Source organism: Lithobates pipiens, unplaced genomic scaffold (genome assembly GCF_037356315.1).
Source record: "Lithobates pipiens isolate NorthernLeopardFrog02 unplaced genomic scaffold, aLitPip1_a1.2 Scaffold_30, whole genome shotgun sequence".
In the NCBI taxonomy this organism is placed as follows: domain Eukaryota; kingdom Metazoa; phylum Chordata; class Amphibia; order Anura; family Ranidae; genus Lithobates; species Lithobates pipiens.
Window position 1 is genome coordinate 101,028,989 of NW_027507791.1, and position 20,232 is coordinate 101,049,220.

The window sequence follows — 20,232 nt, forward strand, 5'->3', positions numbered from 1 at the left end:
ATGAGAGACTACATTAGAGTGTTACTGAACAATAGTAAAAATAAACAAAATTATATTAATAGCAATTTGATGCCCAGGTACAGCCCTAGAAGAATTCACTTACCTTAAATAATGGTTACTGGGGCTGACAGCTGGTCTTGCTGGGGCTGGCTGCTAGTCTTGATTCCTGGCTGCCGGTCCTGGGGCCTGGCTGCTGGTCCTGGGGCCTGGCTGCTGGTGCTGGGTCCTGGCTTCTGGAGCCTGGCTGCTAGGGCCTGTTGTTGGGGCCTGCGGTCTGGCTCCTGGGGCCTGGGGCTGGCTGCTGGTTCTGATTCCTGGCTGCTGGTCCTGGGGCTTGTCTTCTGGGGCTGGGTCTTGGCTTCTGGGGTTGGACTGCTGGTCCTGGGGTCTGGCTTCTGGAGCATGGCGGCTGGGACCTGGTCTTGCTGGCACTTTAGGAGGGGAAAAGGGCAAACAGAGCAGATCATTTGCCCTAAAGTAAGGGGCCCGTATTATATATGAGGGGTGATGAGTCCGGGGGTACAGTGTCACATATGACTTATGTTGAGTCATATTTTCCAGGGACCTTCATGGTATTCAGAACCAAATCTCGGTCATACCGTGTCCTGGGAAAAATCAAGGGAAATTGGCTTTGACCCAGTGTTCTGTGTATCGCCAGAGCCATTGCTAAGGGTCTGGGTTAACACTAGTGATTTTGGCTACATTTTAGAGAATACCTGCTCTTGTGGAGGCTGAGGGGAAGAAACAAGAGGCGGAGCCCGGTTGGCAATGAAAGCTGATGCCAATAGAAATGGAGCTGCTGCCAAACCCCCGGCCTGACCCCCAACAGGTCATGGACTGGCAGCAGGGCGCGGGGTTGGCGGGAGCTCCATTTCTATTGGCAGCCTCTTTCATCACCTCTTGTTTTCCTGGGACACGGTAAGACCGGGATTTGGGTTTGAATACCATAAATGTCTCTGAAAAATTAGGACTGTTGGCAAGTATGCTTTATGTAACAAATAAAAGCAGTCCGAGCATCCCCCCAGACTCATGTGCAGCACTGCTACCTTCCTCAAAATCAGCACTATACATTCATTTGTAATAGGAAACGTGAGCACAAAACAAAATAGAGCAAAGGCTGCTTCCTTCAGCAAGCTCAAACATCACACACTTGGCAACACAAGTATCGCAAGACTTGCTCTAGCCTCTCTTGCTCACTACGCACAAGCTGAAAAACCCCAGCTGCTCCTGCCGATGTGACCATTTTGCACAGGTGGTGCTTGCTGCAATACTAGACCTAAAGCCTTTCCGAGCTCAGGAGCAAAGAGAGCACACACCGCCAAATCCCACAGAGACAGCGAGGCTTCGTGTCGCAGCATGTAAGTGTGCCCCTCCCAAAGACGATAGAGGAGGTGGGTGGAGCTAATTGGCTAGGCGCGGAGGAGGAAGAAGTTCCTCCCTCCTCCGCTCGGAATGCTGGGGCAACCTCTGACGTCACTGGTTGCTAGACGATGGTCGGCAGGTGATTCTAGCAACCAGTGCGGCGCGCAGCAGAGGCCAAGCAGCGGAGTGCAGACGGCTCAACAAAAGGGTCGCTGCTGCTTCCTGAATGTGCATCCGCCCAGGATCGACCCTGAGCACAAGTATCGCCTGTCTGCCTGCCACAACTCCTGTTGCAGTGTGATTTCTCAAGAAAAGATATGCTATAGGCTCATGTTTGTTTTTTTACCTTCTCCATCTTCGTGCTGTTAAAGCGGGAGTCCGCCGGGACTCCGCGTTTTTTTTTTTTTTAAGTCAGCAGCTATGTCGGCACCCGAAGCCGATCTCTAGATCGACACTCGAGTGCTGCCGCCGCCATCTTGGGTATGGGAATCAGGAAATGGAGCCTTTCGGCTTCATTTCCCGGTTCCCTACTGCGCATGCGCGAGCTGCGCTGCGCAATGAGGACGGTCCCCGCTGCCTCTGGGATCTGTGTGTTTCCCAGCAGGCAGCGGGGCACTTGCGGAAGGGGGCGGGCACTTGCGGAAAGGGGCGTAATGTACGCCCCTTTCCGCAGAGAGCTAGCCCGGAAGTGGGTGCAGTTACCTGGATTATCCAGGTAACTGCACCCCCCTCCCCCCTGAAAGGTGCCAATTGTGGCGCCAGAGGGGGGGAGGAATCCGATGAGCGGAAGGTCCATTTTAGGGTGGACCTCCGCTTTAAGTTCTCCTGGACTGACAATCATGCCACTGCTATTGACCAGCCACTGGCACTGCCCCCGTCCAGGTCCCTTTTATTGAAGCTATGTCCTCTGGTAAGTATGTAATTATTGGAAGCCACTGTTTTGTGAATTTCTACTTTGTTTATGTGTTGGGAAAGGGAACTTAGAGGGAGAGGCGGCTGGGAGTCTGGAGACTGAGGCCACAACAATCTGATTTATTTTTTTTAATTTTTTTTAGAACCCCCAAACATTATACCTTTTTTATAACATCCTAGAGCATAAAATAGCGGTTGTTGCAATACTTTCTGTCACACCGTATTTGCACAGCGGTCTTACAATCGCACTTTTTTTATGTAAAAATACACTTTTTGTATTAAATTGATACCCAACATGTCACGTTTCAAAATTGCTCCCACTCGTGGAATGGCGACAAAATTTTACCCTTAAAAATCTCCATAAGCAACATATTAAAAATTCTACCGGTCGCATATTTTGCATTACAGAGGAGGTCTAGCACTAGAATTATTACTTCAGCTCTATCGATCATGTAGTTTGAACACCGTTTTCATATGCGGGCACTACTTACATGTGCGTTCGCTTCTGCACGCAAGCTCGGCGGGACAGGGCGCATTTAAAAAAATATATATATTATTTTATCTTTTATTTTTTATTTTTACACTGTTTTAAAAAAATAAATAAAAATTGTGTCACTTGTATTCCTATTACAAGCAATGTAAACATTCCTTGTAATGCCCTGTACACACGGTCGGACACTCCGATGACAAAATCCGTCTGATTTACTGACGCATTTTGGCCCAAACTTGTCTTGCATACACACGGTTGCACAAAGTTGTCGGAAAATCCAATAGTTCAGAAGGAGGTGACGTACAACACATACGACAGGACTATAAAGAGGCCAGTAGCCAATAGCTTTTGTCTCATAATTTATTCTGAGCATGTGTGGCACTTTGTGCGTCCGAATTGTCTACACACAATCAGAATTTAAACAATCAGATTTTGTTGTCGGAAAATTTTAGAACAAGATCTCAAACTTTGTGTGTCGGAAATTCCGACGGAAAAAGTCCAATGGAGCCCACGCACGATCGGATTTTCCGACAACACAGTCCGATCGCACATTTTCCATTGGAAAGTCCGACCGCGTGTGCAGGGCATTTTTGAAAAAAGCATGACAGAATCTCTTAAATATGAGATCTGGGGTCAAAAAGACCTCAGATCTCATATTTGAACGTAAATGCAAAAAAAAAAAAAAGTTGTTTTTGACAACAAAAAAATGTGCCTTTAAGACATATGGGCGGAAGTGACGTTTTGACGTCGCTTCCGCCCTGCTATGGTATGGAGATGGGTGGGATGGGCCATCTTCCCCTCACTTGTCTCCATACCTAGTAAGGAGATAGATGCGATTGCCGCCGACGGCTCTGGTAAGCGGCAGAGGGCACCGGATCACAGCGGGAGGGGGGCCCTCTCCTGGCACCGAAAAAAGTGATCTTGTGGCGAATCCGCCGCAGAGACCACTTTTATCTTATAGCTGACTTAGGGACATACATCGGCGTGCAGCAAGTGGCTAGACACCACCCCCACCACCACCACCATCAGATCAGATAACCAGCTTATCTAATAGTAAGCGGTTATCTTTCACACCAATACAGCACACACACATTTTGTCTTTGCAGCCTAATGTATAACACAAGTGGGCAACACAAACAAACAATATCATTTATCTTCTTTCTTTTATTTTTTTTAGACACCTTCCAAGACTTCAAAACAATCTTTGCACGTGATGCACCTATAATTGCAGCTAGAATGTTTTGATAAAAATTTTTACAAAGTTCCAAAAGATCAATTGTCATTAACAACTATAGCTTTCCTGACTTTCATCAGACATACAGGCATCTACAGCACACAAGGCTGTAGAAGGTTGGGTTATACAGTCAGTTACTGAAATTGAAGAGAGCTCAGTCTGGGCTGGTTCAGCCATAGAATTCTAATGTCGCATACACATGATCGGACTATCCGGCGGACAATTCGATCGTGTGTGGGCTCCAGCCGACTTTTTCTTCCCAAAAGTCCGGGGGACTTTGAAAGAAGCCTTGACTCAAAATTGTCCGCCGGACTCAGCTTTCTAGCGGACAATCTGTGGACCAAAAATGACGCATGCTCAGAAGCAAGTACAGGACGGATTTTATATCTTTATGTTTAAAGCCTGAAATGTGGCAAAAGGTTGAAAAGTTAAAGGGGGCGAATACTTTCGCAAGGCACTGTATATATATATATATATATATATATATATATATATATATATATATATATATATATATAGTAACCTGGGGGACAGGTAGCAGGTATAAAGCTCCCTGGGATGAGCTGTTTCTCAGGCACAGATACCAAGTCCAGAAATGAAGTGACCAACAGTGCTGTGTTTATTTGTGGTATATACAAGTCCATATACAGGTGCTGTACAGTGCTCCAGAAAACAAAATAAAGGGCAAAGTAGAAAAACACAAAACCTAGCCATGTCACGGCTCTAGCTATACAGTCTACAGGCCCTCACTACCAGGCTGAACAAGCCTACTGCTTGTCAGTCTCTACAAAGAACTGCTTAACAGGTTTTACCAACCTTACTCTTCTCACAGACCAACTGTGTGTGTATGTCCAAGGCAGAGAGCAAAGGCTGTCTGCTCAGGTGAGATTAAATTAGCCTGGGGAAGAGGACCAAGATCCGAACTGGATCATGGATCACAAATTTCTGAACGTGTATGAGAGGAGCCTGGGAGAGGTATAAACCCCCGAACAGGACTTTTCCTGGCTCTCTCTGGGACGCTCTGCTACAATATATATACATATATATATATATATTTGCAGTGCAATTTCAATTGCACTTTGCACTTGTAGTTAGCACTTGTATTGCAAAATGAATGTGCCTTTTGTAAATAACCCCCATAGTCTTTTGCCTACTCACAAACTGTGGTTTTGGAATAAAAACACATATTACATTATTTGGGGAAAATTAAATGTCCATTTATTCTGGTTAAAACAAAATAAAGAGGAAGGCAACACTGGAGAAACTTATGGAGTTTACGAAGCCTTTTGTCCCCCAGGGCACACATCAAGTCAGTGGCCAACAAAATTGGGATCGTGCATAGTCAATAAAATAGGGAGCACAACATGGTCCAGGAATCCCACAGACCAGAAACAGCAGCAGATGACATGTATGTACCCAGGCTGTGGTACTACAACAGCCTACGTCTTCTGTCAGACCAGACTGAAACCAGGCAATCGCTTCCGACTCTTCCTTGCAGCCTTCCCTCCATGCTGCCCTGCAGTCTTCCCCCCACACTTTCCTGCAGCCTTCCTTGGAGGCTGTGCCTCTGGTGGTGGACTTGTGGTGGTAGGAGGAGGAGGAGGAGGAGGAGGAGGAGGAGGAGGAGTTGGAGTAGCAGTAGGGGCTGCATCATATAGATAGGTGTTTGCTGTAAGTTCGCCCCTCAAACTCCTCTGAAGGGCCTCAAAAAAAATACCCTTGCACAGTTGTCGTTGGCCTTTCTCCATCTCCAGCAGCCTGCTGGCCAAGTATGTCCCATAAGCCTCTTCAGCATTGGGGGTGAAATGGATATTTTGATGATAGGCAACTCCTATCCTCATATTGATTAGTGGTTCCATATTAATAACTACTGCAGTAGGGAACAGACACAAAAGATACGCTCAGCATCTTTCCAAATAACCGTTCTCCTTTATTATGACGCATGTGAAGGTTTTTATACACATGATTACGTAGGTATCACATTAATATTACAATTGTACGTTTATGGTAACAAGGGGCGTTACATAGGCAGGCTAATTCTAATCAGGACTTGAAAGAATGCAAAACATGTACTGAAAACATTATTAGTGCCGTGTGCACAGTGAGGGCATCGTGCAATACATATAAAATAGAATACAATTATATACAGAACCTACAAATTTCCATTACAGGGGGTTGGCTCAGGAATTGACTTGCCTCACGAATTAGAGCAAGTGATTCCTCCTCAGTTTGCATCATTCTCTGGTCTCTGGGCCTTCTGGTGGTTATGCGGAGGGGAGGGACTTGGCTTTCAGTCAGGCTCCTGGTGGGCCCAGCCACCTCCTGCCTGCGGCTGGTCCTGGCCTCCTCCTCCATACCACTGGTCCTGGCCTCCTCCTCCATACCACTGGTCCCATCCTCTTCCTGGGTGTGCTCATCCTGTGTATAAAAAACAAAACAAAAAAAAACAGACAAAGTTTTATTTTTTGCTTCATCAATCACAGATAATTTTCAGTTTCCTGACAGACTCCATGGCAGCCTACGTGTGGGTTAATGCCGCCCCCTCATACCTCATAGGACCCTTCTCCCATGAATCTTTGCTCTGGGCCAGAGGCCGTGTTCTTTTTTTTTGTCCTCCTCCTAGGACCAAGATGAAGTCTTACCTTTTCATGAAGTTTTCTGTAATCCAGGCCTTAGTAGTATAAAGATTGGGAGCCTGATCCCCAACCAGGCTACCAAAATAAATGAGGGCAGTTGGACTATTGCGGTACAATAAAAACAGTACAATGAATAATGTAACAAAAAAATATAATTATAAAAGTTACAGATGATATTATTGATGCCAAAAAACAAATCATCATTTACATATTAAAAACATAATAGCAACACACATGTATGTCACCAGTGAGTAGTCACAATAAAGCAATTGATCACAGATGTCAGTTTCCTCGACTAGTTTCAACCGCTTCATCGTGAGGTTATCTGTGATTAGATCAAAAAAGCAATATGATGATCGAAAGATAGAAAGATACAGAATTATTACCATACAGCATCAAGATTGAAGGAGTCTTTTAAAAAACAAAAAACGGAGGAAGAGCGACACAGATTACCCGTGCTCCAGCAGACCTCAAGCCCATAGTGCTACCACCTGATAAACAGTCCCCCGCAGCCAGGGCCGCTGATAAGCCAGTACAACCAGCCCTGTTGTACCGGGCCCGGCCAGCAGGGGAGGCCTGTGCAGCTTCAAAGACAGTTCAGTGGAGAAAACCCAAAAAACGCTTTCTAATTTACACCCCCAGGGGGCCCATGGCTCCCTGCACTCATTGTTCACTACACACTGGATCTTTCCATTACAAAATTCTGGAAACAGAATCCAGGAATCTGTGTCTCCCAGGACCTCAGCTGAGCTCTGTAATCCAGTCCAGAGCTTCTAGTTTGCCTTCTCCCCAGACCCAAGACCACACCCCTCCGCTGCTCTCATTGGTTGGAGGAGAGAAGTCTAAGGATTAGCAGCCTGGGCCAGGAGCTTCTTAGGTAAGAGACACGCTGCTGTGCAGGAGAGTTCTCTCATGTGGGCACAGATTAAAACAGGCCCACTGACACTGCATCTGGCCTGCCAGCACAGACACAACATGAACAGTCAGAAATGTTTTGTAATGTAAACGATCCTAACACCTCCTGAGAGGCCCCCTCCCCCACCAACCTGAAATAGGGACAGATGTTGAGAGGTGCGGTGATGGAGGGGGCTCTGATGTGATGGAGCAGGCTCTGATGTGATGGAGGGGGCTCTGATGTGATATAGGGGGCTCTGATGTGATGGAGGGGGCTCTGATGTGATGGAGCGGGCTCTGATGTGATGGAGGGGGCTCTGATGTGATATAGGGGGCTCTGATGTGATATAGGGGGCTCTGATGTGATGGAGCGGGCTCTGATGTGATGGAGGGGGCTCTGATGTGATATAGGGGCTCTGATGTGATGGAGGGGGCTCTGATGTTATGGAGGGGGCTCTGATGTGATGGAGCGGGCTCTGATGTGATGGAGGGGGCTCTGATGTGATGGAGGGGGCTCTGATGTGATATAGGGGGCTCTGATGTGATGGAGCGGGCTCTGATGTGATGGAGCGGCCTCTGATGTGATGGAGGGGACTCTGATGTGATGGAGGGGGCTCTGATGTGATATAGGGGGCTCTGATGTGATGGAGCGGGCTCTGATGTGATGGAGCGGCCTCTGATGTGATGGAGCGGGCTCTGATGTGATGGAGGGGGCTCTGATGTGATATAGGGGGCTCTGATGTGATGGAGGGGGCTCTGATGTGATGGAGGGGACTCTGATGTGATGAAGCGGGCTCTGATGCGATGGAGGGGGCTCTAATGTGATGGAGGGGGCTCTGATGTGATGGAGGGGGCTCTGATGTGATGGAGCGGGCTCTGATGTGATGGAGGGGGCTCTGATGTGATATAGGGGGCTCTGATGTGATATAGGGGGCTCTGATGTGATGGAGCGGGCTCTGATGTGATGGAGGGGGCTCTGATGTGATGGAGGGGGCTCTGATGTGATATAGGGGGCTCTGATGTGATGGAGGGGGCTCTGATGTGATGGAGGGGGCTCTGATGTGATGGAGCGGGCTCTGATGTGATGGAGGGGGCTCTGATGTGATGGAGGGGACTCTGATGTGATGGAGGGGGCTCTGATGCGATGGAGGGGGCTCTAATGTGATGGAGGGGGCTCTGATGTGATATAGGGGGCTCTGATGTGAGGGAGCGGGCTCTGATGTGATGGAGCGGCCTCTGATGTGATGGAGCGGGCTCTGATGTGATGGAGGGGGCTCTGATGTGATATAGGGGGCTCTGATGTGATGGAGGGGGCTCTGATGTGATGGAGGGGACTCTGATGTGATGAAGCGGGCTCTGATGCGATGGAGGGGGCTCTAATGTGATGGAGGGGGCTCTGATGTGATATAGGGGGCTCTGATGTGATGGAGGGGGCTCTGATGTGATGGAGGGGGCTTTGACGTGATATATGGGGCTCTGATGTGATGGAGGGGGCTCTGATGTGATATAGGGGGCTCTGATGTGATATAGGGGGCTCTGATGTGATGGAGGGGGCTCTGATGTGATATAGGGGGCTCTGATGTGATGGAGGGGGCTCTGATGTGATGGAGCGGGCTCTGATGTGATGGAGGGGGCTCTGATGTGATATAGGGGGCTCTGATGTGATGGAGGGGGCTCTGATGTGATATAGGGGGCTCTGATGTGATGGAGGGGGCTCTGATGTGATGGAGCAGGCTCTGATGTGATGGAGGGGGCTCTGATGTGATATAGGGGGCTCTGATGTGATATAGGGGGCTCTGATGTGATGGAGGGGGCTCTGATGTGATATAGGGGGCTCTGATGTGATATAGGGGGCTCTGATGTGATGGAGCGGGCTCTGATGTGATGGAGGGGGCTCTGATGTGATATAGGGGGCTCTGATGTGATGGAGCGGGCTCTGATGTGATGGAGGGGGCTCTGATGTGATATAGGGGCTCTGATGTGATGGAGGGGGCTCTGATGTTATGGAGGGGGCTCTGATGTGATGGAGCGGGCTCTGATGTGATGGAGGGGGCTCTGATGTGATGGAGGGGGCTCTGATGTGATATAGGGGGCTCTGATGTGATGGAGCGGGCTCTGATGTGATGGAGCGGCCTCTGATGTGATGGAGGGGACTCTGATGTGATGGAGGGGGCTCTGATGTGATATAGGGGGCTCTGATGTGATGGAGCGGGCTCTGATGTGATGGAGCGGCCTCTGATGTGATGGAGCGGGCTCTGATGTGATGGAGGGGGCTCTGATGTGATGTAGGGGGCTCTGATGTGATGGAGGGGGCTCTGATGTGATGGAGGGGACTCTGATGTGATGAAGCGGGCTCTGATGCGATGGAGGGGGCTCTAATGTGATGGAGGGGGCTCTGATGTGATATAGGGGGCTCTGATGTGATGGAGGGGGCTCTGATGTGATGGAGCGGGCTCTGATGTGATGGAGGGGGCTCTGATGTGATATAGGGGGCTCTGATGTGATATAGGGGGCTCTGATGTGATGGAGCGGGCTCTGATGTGATGGAGGGGGCTCTGATGTGATGGAGGGGGCTCTGATGTGATATAGGGGGCTCTGATGTGATGGAGGGGGCTCTGATGTGATGGAGGGGGCTCTGATGTGATGGAGCGGGCTCTGATGTGATGGAGGGGGCTCTGATGTGATGGAGGGGACTCTGATGTGATGGAGGGGGCTCTGATGTGATATAGGGGGCTCTGATGTGAGGGAGCGGGCTCTGATGTGATGGAGCGGCCTCTGATGTGATGGAGCGGGCTCTGATGTGATGGAGGGGGCTCTGATGTGATATAGGGGGCTCTGATGTGATGGAGGGGGCTCTGATGTGATGGAGGGGACTCTGATGTGATGAAGCGGGCTCTGATGCGATGGAGGGGGCTCTAATGTGATGGAGGGGGCTCTGATGTGATATAGGGGGCTCTGATGTGATGGAGGGGGCTCTGATGTGATGGAGGGGGCTTTGACGTGATATATGGGGCTCTGATGTGATGGAGGGGGCTCTGATGTGATATAGGGGGCTCTGATGTGATATAGGGGGCTCTGATGTGATGGAGGGGGCTCTGATGTGATATAGGGGGCTCTGATGTGATGGAGGGGGCTCTGATGTGATGGAGCGGGCTCTGATGTGATGGAGGTCTCAAAGTCTCAAAGTCGTCACTCCTCTTCAAGCTCCAGACGTCATAGAGCTCCCTTTAGATCTAGGCACCACAGAGAGGAATCTAAAACCACCTCTGGGTGACACTTTCACCGTCACCCCAGCTGCTCTGTGAGGAAAGCCTGCTGGGTATGCGGGGCCCAGGTTCCTAAAGGTAAATCGCTCTACGAGTGATACTTTTCTAAAGCCGCAAGAGAAAGAGAGAGAGGGTGGAGACCAAGTGGAAGCACTGGTCAGAAAGGTGGTCTGTGAGACCCTAAGTAAAGCGGATTCTGGTCATACCCATAACCCTGCTGGCGACACTATGTCAGTCCCTATTAGGGATGATTTCGAGGCTCCAGGCCCTTCACAGCCGAGCCATCCCTCAATTGAAGCCTCAGACCATGAGGTGGAGGTAGATGACCCTGGTGCAGGTTTTGAATTTGCCCTAGTACCACAGCTGGTCAAAGCTGCCAAAGAAGCGTTGAGATGGGAAGAGCCAGTGGAGGCACCCTCCAAACAGGAAATATTTAAACACCTCAAAAAAGAATGCCCCAATTTCCCCTTTTCGGGTGTACTCGGCACAATAATTACTGATGAATGGGGTGGTGTTGAAAGGAAGAATTGCCTGTTAACGAAGGTATCAAAAATGTATCCATTTAAAAGCAAGGATTTAAAATCCCTGGAGTCGGCTCCTCTCATTGATGCAGCCCTATTGAGCTTGGTGAGGAGTGTCACACTTCCATTGGAGGATACTATTTCCTTTAGGGATGGCATGGAGAGGAAAATTGATACTGACCTCAAGCGGATCTACATTACAGTGGATATGACCTGCAAACTAGCTCTAGCTCTCGCAGCTCTTTCTGAAGTGTTGGAAGTCTGGACAGACGACGTAGATGCTTCTCTGAAGAGCATCTTGGAAGAAGTGGCCGGGAGCTCACCTATTCATGAGCTAAGGTTGGCGGCGGCTTTTCTGGGTGAGGCTTCCCTAGACATAATTCGCCTGGTGGCTTGGATCATGCTGTCATATGTCATGGCTAGGTGTGCCTTGTGGCCAGGAGAGAACACAGCTAAGGCAAGGTTCAGATAGAGCAAGGGACGCTCGCCGCTATAGGCCTGGCCGTGAGTTCAGGAAGACCTGGAAGAAAAAAAAAGCAGCCTTCAGGCCAGACGTTTTCAAAAGGGCATCTTCCGGTGGACAAGTAGCCCCTAAATCTTTATGATAATGTGCCTGCCCAGACAGAGCGAGTCGGCATGCTTGCCTCTCTCGGAAGAGATAAAGCTAATTCTCCTGTCCTATGCATACTCCCTTGTGGCTTAAGGTGCTGCAATTCCAGTTCCAGCCAAGTAAAGGTTTTAAGGGGTCTACTCGCCCCTCTTCATGGTGTAGAAGAAAAAAAAAACAGCTCCTGGAGGCCAGTTATAGACATTACCCACTTGAATTCTTTTATCAAGAAGGAGAAGTTCAAGATGGAGACACTACTCACGATCAGTCAAGCAATCCAACCAGGTAATTGGCTTGTGTCTATAGACCTGAAGGATGCCTACTTCCATGTTCCGATAGCATCAGAATTCCAGAAATACCTTCGCTTTACTATCGATAAAATCCATTTGTAGTTCACCTGTGTCCCCTTTGGGCTTATGACATCGCCTTGTGTGTTTTCAAAACTATTGTTGGCTGTCGTGGCTCTGATCAGGACCAGAGGTATCCGTCAGTATCACTATGTAGACGACCTGCTGTTATCTCGAGACAGGGAGCAGTTGCTGATCCCAGGTCATCTCCACTCTACTCGAGTTCAGTTGGCTTCTGAATTTGGAAAAGAGCCATCTGGATCCTATGCAGTCCCTGGTATTCCTCGGGGCACACTTCAACACTATCAAGAGCACCATCTCGTTACACCTGGAAAAATTCCAGTAACCTGGGACAGAGTTTGGCTTGCAATGTCATCCTCTAATCTCCAAGCCTCTCAATGCCTAAAGATCGTCGGGACCATGGTGACAACAACACCCATGGTAAAGTGGGCTCAGTGGAAGGGCTTCCTCCAGCAGTGGAACCCAGGGCTTCGGGATCACGCTATCCGAATAACCTCATCCATGCGGGAGAGCCTTCCTTGGTGGCTACAACAGAGAAACCTTCCTCAATTGTCACTCCATCGCACCTTTGTCTTGGGTCACCATCACTATAGATGCCAGCAACAGGGACTGGGGCACTCTCTGCCTGACAGAAGTAGCCCAAGGCATATGGAATTTTCCCTCTCACAGCATAGTCTCCAATGTTCTGGAACTCCGGGCAGCGTTTTTATGCTCTGCAGGCCTTTTACCACTTATCAGCAGGAGCCTCAGTCCTCCTAAGACTAGACAACATGACGGCAGTCGCATACATCAAGAGACGGGGGTACTTGCAGTCTTTCCCTGTCAAAGGGAGTAGAGCCCATCATGATCTGGGCCCAGAAAAACCTGTCCGACCTGACAGCTATCTATCTCCCTGGAGTCCAGAACGTTCAGGCAGATTTTCTGTCAAGCGTTTCTCTGGACAACGAGTGGACTTTCCCCTCCGAAGTCTTCAGGTGGGTCCTGGACTCCTGTCCCTGGGACTCATTCGGGAAGTAGACTTCTTTGTCTCCCCATGCAAATTCAGGCTAGAGAGATACTACACAAGGTCTCGGTGTCCCCAGGCTTTCAGATAGATGCTCTGACAGACCATTGGTGGTTCCACAGGGCCTATGCCTTTCCCACAGTACCTGTCATTCTCTGGTTTCTGTCGAGGCTCAGGATGGAAGAAGTGGAGATCCCGTCCCGTACTTTGCAGACAGGCCATGCTTTCCACTGCTGATGCAACTCCGACCCAGTTCATCTACCCTCCAGACCAGATCTCCTATCACAAGGGGCAATTCTACATCTATGCCCGGACCATCTACATCTGATCTGGTTCTTGAGAGGGGAAGGTTGGAGGCCCTAGGCTGTCCAAGTAGGGCCATCTCCACATTATTAAATGCCAGAAGAGCAGGCACCAACAGGGTCTACCAGAGGATTTGGAAAAAGTATGCAGACTACTCCTCTTCTACTGCAGGTTCTTGCAATAACCCAAAGATACATGATATCCTGGGCTTCCTACAATCGGGCTTGGATCTCTCATTGTCAGTCAGCTCGCTGCAAGTCCAGGTCTCTGCAATATCTACCTTTTATAGGTGTTTCCTGGGTTAGACTTCCTCTTACTCAGTAGTTTTTAAGAGGAGCAATAAGGCTCAGACCTCAGAAAAAGCCAAGATTCTCTAATTGGATCTTGTCCTGTTTTTTTTTTTTTCTCAGGTAGAGAGTTGGAACATGAAGATCAATCCTCTATCAAATGAATCTCTCTAAAAGTTGCTTTCTTGGTGGCTATAACATCGGCCAAGAGGATCTCTGAAATCAGCTCTCTGGGATTTATTTTCTTTCTTTTCCTGATCGGGTAGTTTTAATTGCTATGTTGGGTTCAAACCCCAAAGTGGCATCTGTGTTTCATGACAATTAGGAGATTTCTCTTCCAACATTCAGATCTACCAAGGATTCCAGTGTTCATCCCTTAGATGTTGGAAGAGCTCTGAGTCAGTATCTTAAGGCTACAGCTTCTTTCCGTCAGACTGACCACCTGTTTGTTCTTTTCATGGGAAGAATAAGGGAATGCGTGCCTCTTCCAGATCTATCGCAGCATGGATTGTTCAGGCCATTCAGTGGGCTTACAAAGCCAAGGGCTTGGCGCCTCCAGAAGCTGTGACTGCTCACTTAACTAGAAGTGTGTGTTCTTCATGGGCGGCATCACGTCACGTGGCTCCAGAAGTTATTTGCAAGGTGGCCTCGTGGTCTTCAATTAACACGTTCATGGCACACTACTGCATAGAGCCAGCCTTGTTATCTTCTCTTAAGTTTGGTTTACGTATCTTGTCTGTTGATAGTGCCAATTAAACGTTTTTCTTTTGTCCAGCACTCTGCCCACCCAGGTGTGTATGGCTAGTTATTTCCCACACATAGGCTGCCATGGAGTCTGTCAGGAAAACTGAAAATGTATATCAAATACTTACCGTAATTTTCCTTTCCTGATGGACTCCATGGCAGTAGGAGTTCCCTCCCAGTGGCTGGAGTAGGCTAAATTATGGAACACGGCCTCTGGCCCAGAGCAAAGATTTATGGGAGAAGTGTCCTATGAGGTATGATGGGGCAGGATTAACCCACATGTAGGCTACCATGGAGTCCATCAGGAAAGGAAAATTACGGTAAGTGTTTGATATAAATTTTCAGTTTTCTCACTTACAAATTGATTTTTCCAGAAATCTAAAAGGCTATCATTTTGACCCCAGCATTTTTCAAGCTGTAGTACCAATATTTTATCCACATTTTTGGCCACTACTGTATAGTGATATGTATACATAATATAATTTGGGGTTAAATCATAGATTTGCAAGCAATCAAAGATTTAACTTTACATCATTAATATTAGGACAATCAATATTTGCTAAAATAAAATATACCTGGCTCCAGCTGGGCGCATCCACTTCTTCCAGGATGGAAGGGCCTGGTTCTTCCTGGGACGCCTCAGCTGGGGTGGAGGGAAGGGTTGAAAGTGATTGCCTTGCTTCCATCTGGTCATCCAAAAAACGGAGTTTGTTGTAGTTCCACAGCTTGGGTACATAAATCTGATTTACTGCTGCGCCTGATGTGCGGGACTTCATGATCTTGTTGTGCTCCCGCTTATACATATTACGCACTATTACGATTTTAGTTTCCACAAACTTAATGTCTGCCTCGGGGAGTCGAGTCTTCACAAACTCCAAAAGTGGCACCAGTGTTGCCTTCCGTGCTTCTCGGTTTGAATACAAAGGGTGCTTTACCTCCCACAGGTTTCAGTGTGTGTGATACAGTTCAATGAACTGGCTCATAAAAGCCTCCTCCTTAAAGGGGTTAGGGTTAAATGTTGACATTTTTTTTCTGAAAGACAATACACAAGACAAAAACACTAATGTCAGTCTAAACTCACAGTATTATTTTTCTCACAATATAGGTGACACACACACACACCACACACAGCACCCACCACACACACACACACAGCACCCACCACACACACACAGCACCCACCACACACACACCCACCACACACACACACACGCAGCACCCACCACACACACATAGCACCCACCACACACACAGCACCCACCCCACACACACACACACACACACACACAAATCTAAAACATCCATGGTCAATGCATAGTCTCAGCATCTTGTCTCAGTTCAGGCCTAAAATTTAAAGCAGTATAGACCATGGGCCATGTTAGGATCTTACCTTCGTTCAGAACGCTCGCTAATTCCATTCGGACATACGGACGGCATCATATTAGCTTTATATCGCCCACGTTGCCCGCCCCTGATGTTCCTTGTGACGAAATTTCCCTGCCCCTTCTCTCTTCGTTGCGCAGTGGGAGTAAATACAGAAAGATGGGGGACACATTTTCAGCAACTAGCACGGAGGAAAGCCCGGAACCCCATACATCCGGATCAAAGAGGAGATTTAAGGCCACCAACATGGCATTTGAAGAAATGGTGGTGATGGTGGACATCTTGATGAGGGAGGACTATGATGGCAAAAATGGTCCGTACCCCAACCCAATTTGGGGAAGGACCAAATAATGTCTTCAATTGTGAGCACTCTGGAGCAGAAATTTGGTGTACGATGGGCTAAAGACCAATTGAGGAAGCGCTGGTCCGATATAAAAACGAGGGAGCCGGATCAGTATAAAAGAATCAAAAAGGTGCTTAAAAAAAGTAAGTACTTGTCGTGCACTCTTATGCTGATACTTAACTTGCATGCCGATCCATGGACTTTTCATTTATACTGTCCGTGATCGTTCGTAAATATCGTTCGTATAGAAAAATGTATGTAAATAGTGGTGATTTTCAGATAATACATTCAGTGTTTAATAAAAGTTGTTCGTTTGTCATAAATAAATTCTCTGTATTTAGCTGGTACAGGGTATATTTTCATTTTGGTCAGGATAAATTGTATTATTACACTCAGTTTAGGATATTGTTGTGTAGATGTCTTTAACAGTAGAATGTTTTAGAACTTTCGTCAGTGTAATGTAAGGAGAGGACACAGCACCTGTTTCAACATCTGGACTCAGGAGCACTAGTGTGGTGTGGGACATCATAGAACATTTTTTAGGGTAACCCACACAGGGTCTCCATCTGTGAAACTTGGCCAAAAGAGGTAAAGTATTGCAGTTTGGTTAAAAAGGAATTTTAATCATGTCTTTAAAGCGGAGGTCCACCCTAAAGTGGACCTTCCGCTCATCGGAACCCTCCCCCCCTCCGGTGCCACAATCGGCACCTTTCAGGGGGGAGGGGGGTGCAGTTACCTGGATAATCCAGGTAACTGCACCCACTTCCGGGATAGCTCTCTGTGGAAAGGGGCGTAACTTACGCCCCTTTCCGCAAGTGCCCGCCCCTTCCCGCAAGTGCCCTGCTGCCTGCTGGGAAACACACAGATCCCAGAGGCAGCGGGGACCATCCTCATTGCGCAGCGCGGCTCGCGCATGCGCAGTAGGGAACCGGGAAATGAAGCCGAAAGGCTCCATTTCCTGATTCCCATACCCAAGATGGCGGCGGCAGCACTCGAGTGTCGATCTAGAGATCGGCTTCGGGTGCCGACATCGCGGGCGCGCTGGACAGGTAAGTGTCACTATTTTAAAAGTCAGCAGCTGCAGTATTTGTAGCTGCTGGCTTTTAAAAAAAAAAAAAAACGCGGAGTCCCGGTGGACTCCCGCTTTAACTAGGATCTTGGAACAAACAGCTAATAATTGTACACCACTTTGAACCAATGTTTCATATTCCTATTTCTGGACTCAAATATCAATGTGCTTAATAAAAGTATACCTTTTGTTTCATTCTCATAGGGGAACAAAGACTCAGACAAGAGTTAGAGCATCCCGGGACCCCCCGACCTTACCAGCCTGATTGGGTAGTTAGCCCAAGCCCACCCAAGGATGTGAAGGAAGGAGAGGTGGTGGAAGTGGCTGAGATATGCACCCCACCAGGTGAGTGTCTGACAACCCAGCTTAAGGTAATCAATTTATGCCTGCATATTTTTTTCACAATTTTTTTTCTACACAATTTTTAGGTGATGATCTGGTTGTGGAAGGGCAAGCCGCAGAGCCATTTACAAGTGACAGCGCCCAAAGACTAATTGGGCAGATCATGGCCTGGAATGGGCACATTGACAGTATGTGCAACCAGCTACACACCATGTGCAAACAAATGGACAGTATACAAAATCAGTTGGACACCATGCAGCAGGAAATTAAGAACATGATCAATGTTTTGTGGAGAATCTAATCCCCTTTTCCCTAAAACACAATTGATCATGTTCTTCATTGTCTTGCGAAATCAGAAGAATATTTGGTTATAGAATTGTTTACAGATTTTGGACGCCAAATTTTGAAGATTCACACGGTGTGCCAACATGTGCTATGTGCCATCAGGGGATCTCAATGTACGCATTTTATGTTTGCAACCCCTTCCTCATAATGCTAGTAGGTAAGAGGAAGGGATTGCACCCACAAAACATGTCCATTGATCCCCCATGATGGGAGATAGCACATGATGACATTACCCATTTGGACTTCCAATTTGTGTGCATCTTCAAAATTTGGCTTTTACATGGGTGACATCACCTGATAATGTTTTACACATTGAACTTTGTAAGTTCCAGAGTTGTGCATTTTAGTTTTTTATACCAAAAACCCTGTTTTAAAAGACATATTTAAAAAAAAAAAAAAAAAAGAGAAAAAAATAACAAAATAAAAAAAAATATTGTTTACCAAAAAATATAAAAAAAATTATATAAATTTTGATTGATAATGAAAATATAAAATAAAACACACATATTTGAATGTGTACTAATAAAAATGTTAAACAACAACAATGTGTGTGGCTTTCAATACTCAATACCAGTTTGGGAAGTCATTTTGTGTTTTCAGTGACAAAGGGGCTTATTTACTAAAGGGAAAAACACTTTTCACTACAAGTGCACTAGGAGAACCTAGGAGACGGCCAAAAAGAAAAGCAAACAAGAAGAAAAACTCAAGATTTTATCAGACAAAAATGTATTTTTTAAGAAATTTAAAGTTTTAAAGGTCAGCTGGCATTGCAATGGCCCACTACCATTAAAATAGTTAACGTATTGGTCACGCACTTGGCGTGCTATTTGGGGGGCCAAGCCAGGATAGCCAGGATCCAGGCCTGTGAGTTTTGGTGATTGTGTAATAAGTCCGGCCTCAGGCCCAATTGATTGTAAGTAAGTGCCAGAATGTCTCCTTAAAAAGTTATGAAGAACACAACAACAGAGGATTGCATGGTTTAGTTTGTACTCTGCAAGGTTTATGGATGTTAAAAACAGAACCAGCTGGCCATAATCCTGAAGGCATTCTCAACAACTCTTCTTGCTCTGGCCAGCCGGTAATTAAAAACCCTCCTCTCCGGGGTGAGGGTCTTTTGGGAGAACGGCCTCATCAGGTGGTCGCCCAGACTGAAGGCTTCATCGGCAATGAAGACAAAGGGGAGTCCCTCCACATTATCCGCATCTGGTGGCAATCCCAGGCCACCAGTCTGGAGACGATGGCAGAAATCTGTCTGGTTGAACACTCGTCCATCTGACATCCGGACGTTCTTCCCCACATCCACGTATAGAAAATCCCATTGTGCCGACACCACCGCCATCAAAACACTATGGAACCCCTTGTAATTCCAGTAGTAAAGCCCAAATGGGGTGGTGGCACAATCCGCACATGTTTCCCGTCGATCGCCCCTCCACAGTTTGGAAAGTCCCAACGGTCAGCGAACTGGGAAGCCACAGTGTGCCATTCCTGTGGTGTGGAAGGAAACTGTGGAGTCAAACACAAAGAAAAAATTATAAGCACTTAAAAAAAAAAATTGCTAACAAATGAAACAAAAACATTTTTGAACAACAGCAGTATAACATTTTTTTATAAGTAGTCTTTCAAAAATATAGATAAGGCCCACTTCTCAGATTTCTCACCCCCCTGATGGCCCATAGAACATAATTTATGGGGGTGGGGGTGTTCTAATTAATTTGAAGACCACACATTACACCTGAAGACATTTAAAAGATGGTGGGGGGGGGGGTTCTAATTAGTTTGAAGACCCCGCGTTACACCTGAAGACATTTAAAAGAGGGTGGGGGCTCTCTAATTAATTTGAAGACCACACATTACACCTGAAGACATTTAAAAGAGGATGGGGGGTTCTAATTAATTTGAAGACCACCCATTACACCTGAAGACATTTAAAAGAGGGTGGGGGGTTCTAATTAATTTGAAGACCACACATTACACCTGTATATATTTAAAAGAGGGTGGGAGAGAGGTTCTAATTAATTTGAAGACCACACATTACACCTAAAGACATTTAAAAGAGGGTGGGGGAGGGTAAAGCAGTACAATGGAGCTGACAAATATAAATTGTTAAAAAGGGACTAGGCTAT

The 20,232-nt window shown here is 47.2% G+C and overlaps 1 long non-coding RNA gene across 1 annotated transcript in view; it reads left to right on the top strand.

Annotated features, from left to right (window-relative positions):
- Positions 1–2,177: 2,177 nt before the first annotated feature.
- Positions 2,178–20,232, top strand: part of LOC143943123 (uncharacterized) — a 50,353-nt gene continuing 32,298 nt past the window's right edge. The window contains exon 1 of the long non-coding RNA XR_013264883.1: positions 2,178–2,272. This is a non-coding gene — a long non-coding RNA (uncharacterized LOC143943123). The remainder of the gene's footprint in view (positions 2,273–20,232) is intronic.